The 7534-nt window shown below is 47.2% G+C and overlaps 1 long non-coding RNA gene across 1 annotated transcript; it reads right to left on the bottom strand.

Moving 5' to 3' along the window:
- Positions 1–1379: 1379 nt before the first annotated feature.
- LOC309362746 lies at positions 1380–4607 on the bottom strand. Its single transcript, XR_014165103.1, has 3 exons — positions 4529–4607; positions 3865–3941; positions 1380–1909 (listed from the first exon to the last, which is right to left on the bottom strand). It is a non-coding gene; the product is annotated as an uncharacterized lncRNA (long non-coding RNA).
- Positions 4608–7534: the final 2927 nt, after the last annotated feature.

Here is a 7534-nt window from a genome sequence, read left to right as displayed (position 1 = left end):
GCAGCAAAAAAAGTTAACGCTATTCTAGGCTGCATCAACAGAAGTATAGTGTCCAGATCAAGGGAAGTCATTGTCAGGAACGTCCTACATGCAAGTAGGCATCCAACTGGCATGTTCTCTTCCTCCTGGTCATTCGTTCGGGAGCTTCAAAAGCGTTCTCCAGCCCAAACATCAAAGCGACTGACATCTCTGAGAGGCATCAGCACACTTCAGGATTCTGCAGAGTATTGGCAGTTTGCGTGACAGACTCAGCAGCACAACATTTTGGCTAAACTACTTTATTTACATATAATACACTCGGAGCATTCTGACTCAGCTCTTCCTCTTTCTCATCAGACAGCAAAGAGAGAGAACAAAGGACAATAGCCCCGCATCACGGAACACAGTAATACAAACATCCTGTCTCCATCACTTCCCACACTGTGGAATGAAAACATACACCGTCATGGGGAAGAAACAATCCCATGACTGCAAACACAGGGCAAGAATCCTAACAGTCATAAAAGGTAAAGGTAAAGGTACCCCTGCCATACGGGCCAGTCGTGTCCGACTCTAGGGTTGTGCGCCCATCTCACTTAAGAGGCTGGGGGCCACCGCTGTCCGGAGACACTTCCGGGTCACGTGGCCAGTGTGACGAAGCTGCTCTGGCAAGCCAGCACCAGCGAAGCACACGGAAACGCCGTTTACCTTCCCGCTATAAAGCGGTACCTATTTATCTACTTGCACTTTAGGGGTGCTTTCGAACTGCTAGGTGGGCAGGAGCTGGGACCGAACGATGGGAGCTCACCCCGCCGCGGGGATTCGAACCACTGACCATGCGATCAGCAAGCCCTAGGCGCTGAGGTTTTACCCACAGCGCCACCCGCGTCCCCAGGCCTAACAGTCATAGTCCCACTCTAATATGCTTTGGTCAGACCACACATGGAATACTGTGTCCAATTCTGAGCACCACAATTTAAGAAGGGTGTTGACAAGCTGGAACATGTGCAGATGATCAAGGGTCTAGAAGCCAAGCCTTATGAGGAGCCCTTGAAGGAGCTGGGAATGTAGCCTGGAAAAGAGGAGACTGAGAGGAGATATCATAGCCATCTTCAAATATCTGAAGGGCTGTCACATAGAGGATGGAGCAAGCTTGTTTTCTCCTACTCTGGAGAGTAGGACTCGAACCCATGGCTTCCAGTTACAAGAAAGGAGATTCCGACTAAACGTACAGAAAAACTTTCAGACAGTAGTGGCTGCTTAACAGTGGAACAGTCTCCTTTGGGAGGTTGTGGGTTCTCCTTCCTTTGAGGTTTTCAAGCAGAGGTTGGATGGCCATCTGTCATGGATACTTAGCTGAGATTCCTGCATTGCAGGGGGTTGGACTAGATGACCCTTGGGGTCCCTTCCAACTCTAAGATTCTATGTGTGGAAAGCAGGAGACATGTCTCTAGATGCAGGAAGAAACTGGTAGCAGAATAGACCTCTCTCTCTGCTGTGGAAGATTTCAATGGCAGGATAAGGCAGAGTGTGTGCCCTTCTCCACTTTTGGAGGAAAGCTCAGTAAGAGAACAGGGTTAACTTGGGAAGCATCAGCAGAACTTGGACAGCAATGCATTAGAATGAGGGAACATCATTGAAGCTACTGTGGGGGGTAGGGAACAGGGATTCCTAGCAGGTGAGCTCTGGTCTTCAGGCGGAGGTGCTTCTGTGAGTGTTGAGGCTGCCAGCCCCACTGCCCTATTTGTGTCTCTCACCAGCTCCGACATCGCATTGACACCTCTGCAGGAGCGAAGAAGCATCTGCTCCTTGGTGCTAAAGCAGGGAATTAATGTGCATGGTGAATAGAATTGGGCCTGGGGTCCACTCAGTAGTGGGAGAATTATCAAACCTCATTGGTGTGGGGACCTTGATTTATCTTGTCTTCATTCTGTTAAGAAAGGAAACAGCATCAAGCCATGGTTATTTTAAGCTCTGGTTGGCTCCATATAAACTTGTGCTTTGCTCTTTGGAAGCCATTTTGTCTGGTCCCCACGCCCCACGAGGCCATGCAAATCCCATGAGGGCAGGGAGGTGGAAGAAAGCAAGGAATGCCCACATGTTACAGAAAGAATACTGGGACCTGTAGTTTGTTAAAAAGGTAAAGGTAAAGGACCTCTGACAGTTAAGTTCAGTTGCTCTATAGACTGAGGGAGGTGACGTTTGTCCGCAGACAGCGGCCACCGTGACTAAGCCGCTTCTGGCAAAACAAGAGCAGCGCACAGTAACGCCTTTTACCTTCCCGCCGGAAGGTAATTATCTACTTGCACTTTGACGTGCTTTCGAACTGCTAGGTTGGCAGGAGCAGGGACCGAGCAATGGGAGCTCACCCCGTCGCGGGGATTTGAACTGCCGACCTTCCAATCGGCAAGCCCTAGGCTCAGTGGTTCAGACCACACCACCACCTGCGTCCTGTAGTTTATTAAAGGTGCTCAAAATTATAGCTCTGTGGGGGTAAACTGCTGTTCCCAGAATTCTTTGGTGGGAGAGTGCCTTAAATGTGTGGCGTGTATGTAGCCGGACAGTTTTGGCTCATTCCAAATAGTTTGCAGAGTCTGCACCTTATCTCTTGAGGAGGTGGAGCTCTCCTCACCTCTTGTGGATTCTCTAGCTGCCTGGTGTAATCAGATGCCTGCCTCCACAACTAGATGCATAAACAGGAGCTGAGGCTGGGGTAGACAGTGTTAATTAGCTAAATATTTGGAGATGGGTTTATGAGGTGCCTTGGAATCTTAAAACAGCCGCTGCCAGGATTGTGATAACCACTGGGGGACAGGCAGGACTTTCAGCTGTTTGCCTACTTCTCGGTTTTGCTAATGGCACTCAGGGATCTGGTGTTAATTAAAATTAAATAGTGTGGCTTGTACCTTTCACTGCTCAGTACTCCATCACAACATTGTTGTCACTAATGCAGGGTGGGGGAGTGTCATTTCTTCCCAACACACATGGAGGAGTGCCAGGACATTTTCAGTGCAGGTATAAGGCGCCTGTGGCCCCCTAGGTGCCACTGGACTAATAAGCTCAGCCAGGATGGCCCAATGGCCAGGCATGATGGCACTTATAGTCCAGCAATGCCTGGAGGGCCCACCCCTCTTCTAAAAAGGGACAATCAGAGATGGAACATCTTAAAATTAAGGGCAATGAAATCTGAATTGGGTATTCATCTAAGGGACACCTGATTTCCACTGCTCAGGCATAAAAACAATGAAATTGGTCTTACAGGATGTGATGCTGCTGCAGGTGCTTCCAAACTGGTGCTTTTAACAGCATCCTCATGACATCATTGGCATCAGTATGCTACCCTGTATCGCATCCATTTTATATAGATTTAGAGTTTCTGTGAAAATCTTTCCACCTGCCCTAGGGGGACTCACCAAGCCCTACTATGTTAAATATGTATTCTGTAGTTGACCTCCTTTGTAATGTTTTACAGTGGTACCTCAGGTTACATATGCTTCAGGTTACAGACTCCGCTAACCCAGAAATAGTACCTCGGGTTAAGAACATTGCTTCAGGATGAGAACAGAAATCGTGCAGCGGCAGTGCGGCAGCAGCGGGAGGCCCATTAGCTAAAGTGGTGCTTTAGGTTAAGAATAGTTTCAGGTTAAGAACAGACCTCCAGAACGAATTAAGTACTTAACCTGAGGTACCACTGTATTTTGAAACCTTTAAGATAATATTTTAGTTTTCTGTTATGTTGCTTTGACTGTATACTCTATATTTAACTTTCTTCAGATCGTTTTATTTATGTTTTATTGATTTAATATGCTGTAAACCGCTTTGAGACTTTTCTTTAAAATATAAAGCAGTATAGAAATTTTTAAAATAAAATAAAAACAAACAAACCTTGTTGCCAATGACCCGCAATGCCTGAAATACCCATTTGCACTATAAAGTCCCCATCTGGAAGCACTCGCCAATCTCTGAAAGAAAACAAATATCAGGGAGCTCAAAATGGTGAGTGCGCTCAGCGCTCAGCATATCTGGGATTTGTGGTTGGCGGAGCAAAGGGATGGAAGCTGGTTTCTTGATGCATTTGAATCAGCACCTTTCTTTTTGCTAAATTAAATACTGAATAAGAAGTAGGTTCCAGATCTGGAATGGAGAGCCATTGTCATAGTAGGTGGAGAGAGAGAGAGAGAGAGAGAGAGAGAGATGTGGAAATCAGGAGAGCCCTGAGCCCAATTAAGGGGTGAGAACAAGGTTATCCCTTCTGCTCAGGATAGGGCCATGGAGTCTCCCTCTCCACAGCTCTGGGAAATCCCCAGATCTTGTGGGACTATTAAGGAAGGTAGGAGAGGATATATTGTTTTGATATTATCCCTCCTCACTCATGCTCATGAGTAAACAGCAGAGCACATTCCCTTTGCGACTTATTGGAAGCAAGTTGATGATTCGTTAGAATCCTGTAATTAAGTAATTCAGTCTGGCTTGTCCAGTCTGGAGTGTTCCTGGTAAGTTTCCCCTTTATTTCCCTCTTAAAATAAAGTAAGAATAAAGTTTTACTCACATTCAGTTCACAGCAGTAATCTGAAGTCAGGCTTTATCTTGTGGTTACAGTGAAAAGAAGCCTGAGCTACATCTCAGACTTCCTGCTTGTGGGCTCCATCCTATGTGAAGGTTGTTGAGCTAAGAGCCAGGAGAGCAAGAGGCCAAAAGTCCAAGTTTTATCTGGTCAGCTAGGGTCACGCCCATCTACTTGGTCACACACAGCGGGAGGAAGCTCCAGAGCAGGTATGACGGGAAGTGTCTGGAGCCACATTCCCCTGTGTGTCCATTCTAGGCAACAGGAAAATGTTGTACTTGACTGCTCTAGTAATGATACATCCCACAGATCTGAATCAAAATGCTGGAGGTGAGTAGTGAGGGGCAGAAGATGATGCTTTTGCCTCCTGCTTGCTACTTCCCTGGGACCTTGCAGCAACAAATGTCAGTTCCACATGCAGTCAGTTCCATGTGTCAGGAGCCTGGGCTGTGGGATCCTTGGCTCACACAAAATCATTATCTCATGATTTAAAAAAATGAAAGGTTGATAGACGGAGCTCACCTCCTCTGCTTCCATCATCTCAGCCCATGCTGTGTGAACTAAATCCATCCTAATTATGGCTGATTTGCATGGGGAGTTGAAAATTAATCTCTCCTAAGTTCTGGGCGTTTAGTGATTCTGCTTGGGCTTATTAGAAGCACAATGCTATTTCCCAAGAAGACATGTGTGCTTGTGGGGGGAAGAGTGTTCTTCATTGTACAGCAGGTGTGCTGGGTACCCTTTTTGCAGGGTGTACACCAGTTTCCATCAGAGATCAATCCCTGTTAATTTCCCTAGTGGGCAGTTCTTCAGAGAGTAGCTGAGACAGTTAATGCACAGATGTGGAGGAGCAAACATACCTGCCTGATAAAGAAGGATGTGGCTCTTTCACGGGTGGGGAATTGAGACAAGCAGCAATTCCGTAACTGAAGAAAGCATGCATGGCCCACCCCACTCAAGGAAGCTGCGTGCATGTTATGTTAAGTGCTTCCTGTGACATTCATTCTATCCTGGCAACAGAACCTAAACATCAACTTCCTCGTTTGGAGACCTAGCACTATATCTGATGAATGGCTATCATGCAGGATTGTTACGTTCAGGATTTAAGTCTGCCATACTATATGGGATGAGGAATTTTAGGCGGGGGGGGGGGAATTTGCCCCCCCCCCGGACTCTCTACATGAAGCCACTGGGAGAGATCATCAGGGGGGGTTGGGCTGGGTGTCCATCAATATGCGGGTGATACCCAGCTCTACCTCTCTTTTAAATCGAAACCAGTGAATGCAGTGAAGGTCCTGTGTGAGTGCCTGGAGGCGGTTGGAGGATGGGTGGCGGCCAACAGATTGAGGTTGAATCCTGACAAGGCAGAAGTATTGTTCTTGGGTGACAGGGGGCGGGCTGATGTGGGGGACTCCCTGGTCCTGAATGGGGTAACTGTGCCCCTGAAGGACCAGGTGCGCAGCCTGGGAGTCATTTTAGACTCACAGCTGTCCATGGAGGCACAGGTCAAATCTGTATCCAGGGCAGCTGTCTACCAGCTCCATTTGGTTTGCAGGCTGAGACCCTATCTGCCCACAGACTGTTTCGCCAGAGTGGTGCATGCTCTGGTTATCTACCGCTTGGACTACTGCAATGCGCTCTATGTGGGGCTACCTTTGAAGGTGACCCGGAAACTACAACTAATCCAGAATGCGGCAGCTAGACTGGTGATTGGGGGAAGCTGCCGAGAGCATATAACACCGGTCCTGAAAGATCTATATTGGCTCCCAGTACGTTTCTGAGCACAATTCAAAGTGTTGGTGCTGACCTTAAAAGCCCGAAATGGCCTCGGTCCAGTATACCTGAAGGAGTGTCTCCACCCCCATCGTTCAGCCCAGACACTGAGGTCCAGCACCAAGGGTCTTCTGGCGGTTCCCTCACTGTGAGAAGCAAAGTTACAGGGAACCCGGCAGAGGGCCTTCTCGGTAGTGGCGCCCGCCCTGTGGAACGCCCTCCCATCAGATGTCAAAGAAATAAACAAGTATCAGACTTTTAGAAGACTTCTGAAGGCAGCCCTGTTTAGGGAAGTTTTTAATGTGTGAAATTTTAATGGATTTTTAATCTTTATGGGAAGCAGCCCAGAGTGGTTGGGGAAGCCCAGCCAGATGGGCGGGGTACAAATAAATAATAATAATCATCATCATCTCTGTCTGGCCCTCAGGACTCTCCTCCTTCACCATTCACATCCCTCGCCTGTCCTACATTGCAGCCTCTTTGAGTATTTCTGCCTGACCACAATGCGTCCTTGAATAATCCTTTTGCTTCCTGAATGGATGGAAAGGGGTGTATGTGTGTGTGTAGATACTAGCCTACTGTATGAAGGTAAAAGTCACCTTTGTTCTTCTGCCCTCTTTTGCTCCTGGCTCCAGCCGTCACTAGAAGGAAATGTGGCCCTCAGGCTGGAAGAGGCTCCCCACACCTCCTCTATGCACATCTGTGGTGTCTGTAGCGTTGAACATGGAGTTTGAACAAGCGTGCACAGCCTGCACATCTCTTTACAATTTGAGGGCAGATAAACTAATATTTATTTAGCATTGCCTGCAAGGACAACATGTGTGTTTATGGTTTATATACACCATCTGATTATTAGAACAGCACTGTGAGCATCTGCGGTTTCTTAGAGGGGGAGCTGATGGAAAACATTCACTAAGGGCCTGCCTGTCTGGATGTATCCATTAGGCAATATCGGGTACCAAACTGTGGGAATGTTCATGGATCCAGGAGAGGATATATTGTCTGATATATCCTTATCCAACTTGTGTTAACAAGTTCCCCAATTTCAGCAGAGTAGCATTCCCCTTTATTTTAAGCTTTGCAATGGCAGCGTTTGCTCAGGCTCGCTAAAGCCTCTATAATAACTATTCTGGTATTTCCCCCTTATTCCCTCATAAAATAGAAGAGACGACACAGTCCTTTACAAAAGTATAAAAAAGAGTTTACTCACTTTCTGTT

Source organism: Podarcis melisellensis, assembly GCF_964234715.1.
Source record: "Podarcis melisellensis genome assembly, chromosome: 2".
NCBI classification, from domain to species: domain Eukaryota; kingdom Metazoa; phylum Chordata; class Lepidosauria; order Squamata; family Lacertidae; genus Podarcis; species Podarcis melisellensis.
Note: the sequence above shows the minus strand (reverse complement) of the source record. Positions and strands in the feature narration are given on the sequence as shown.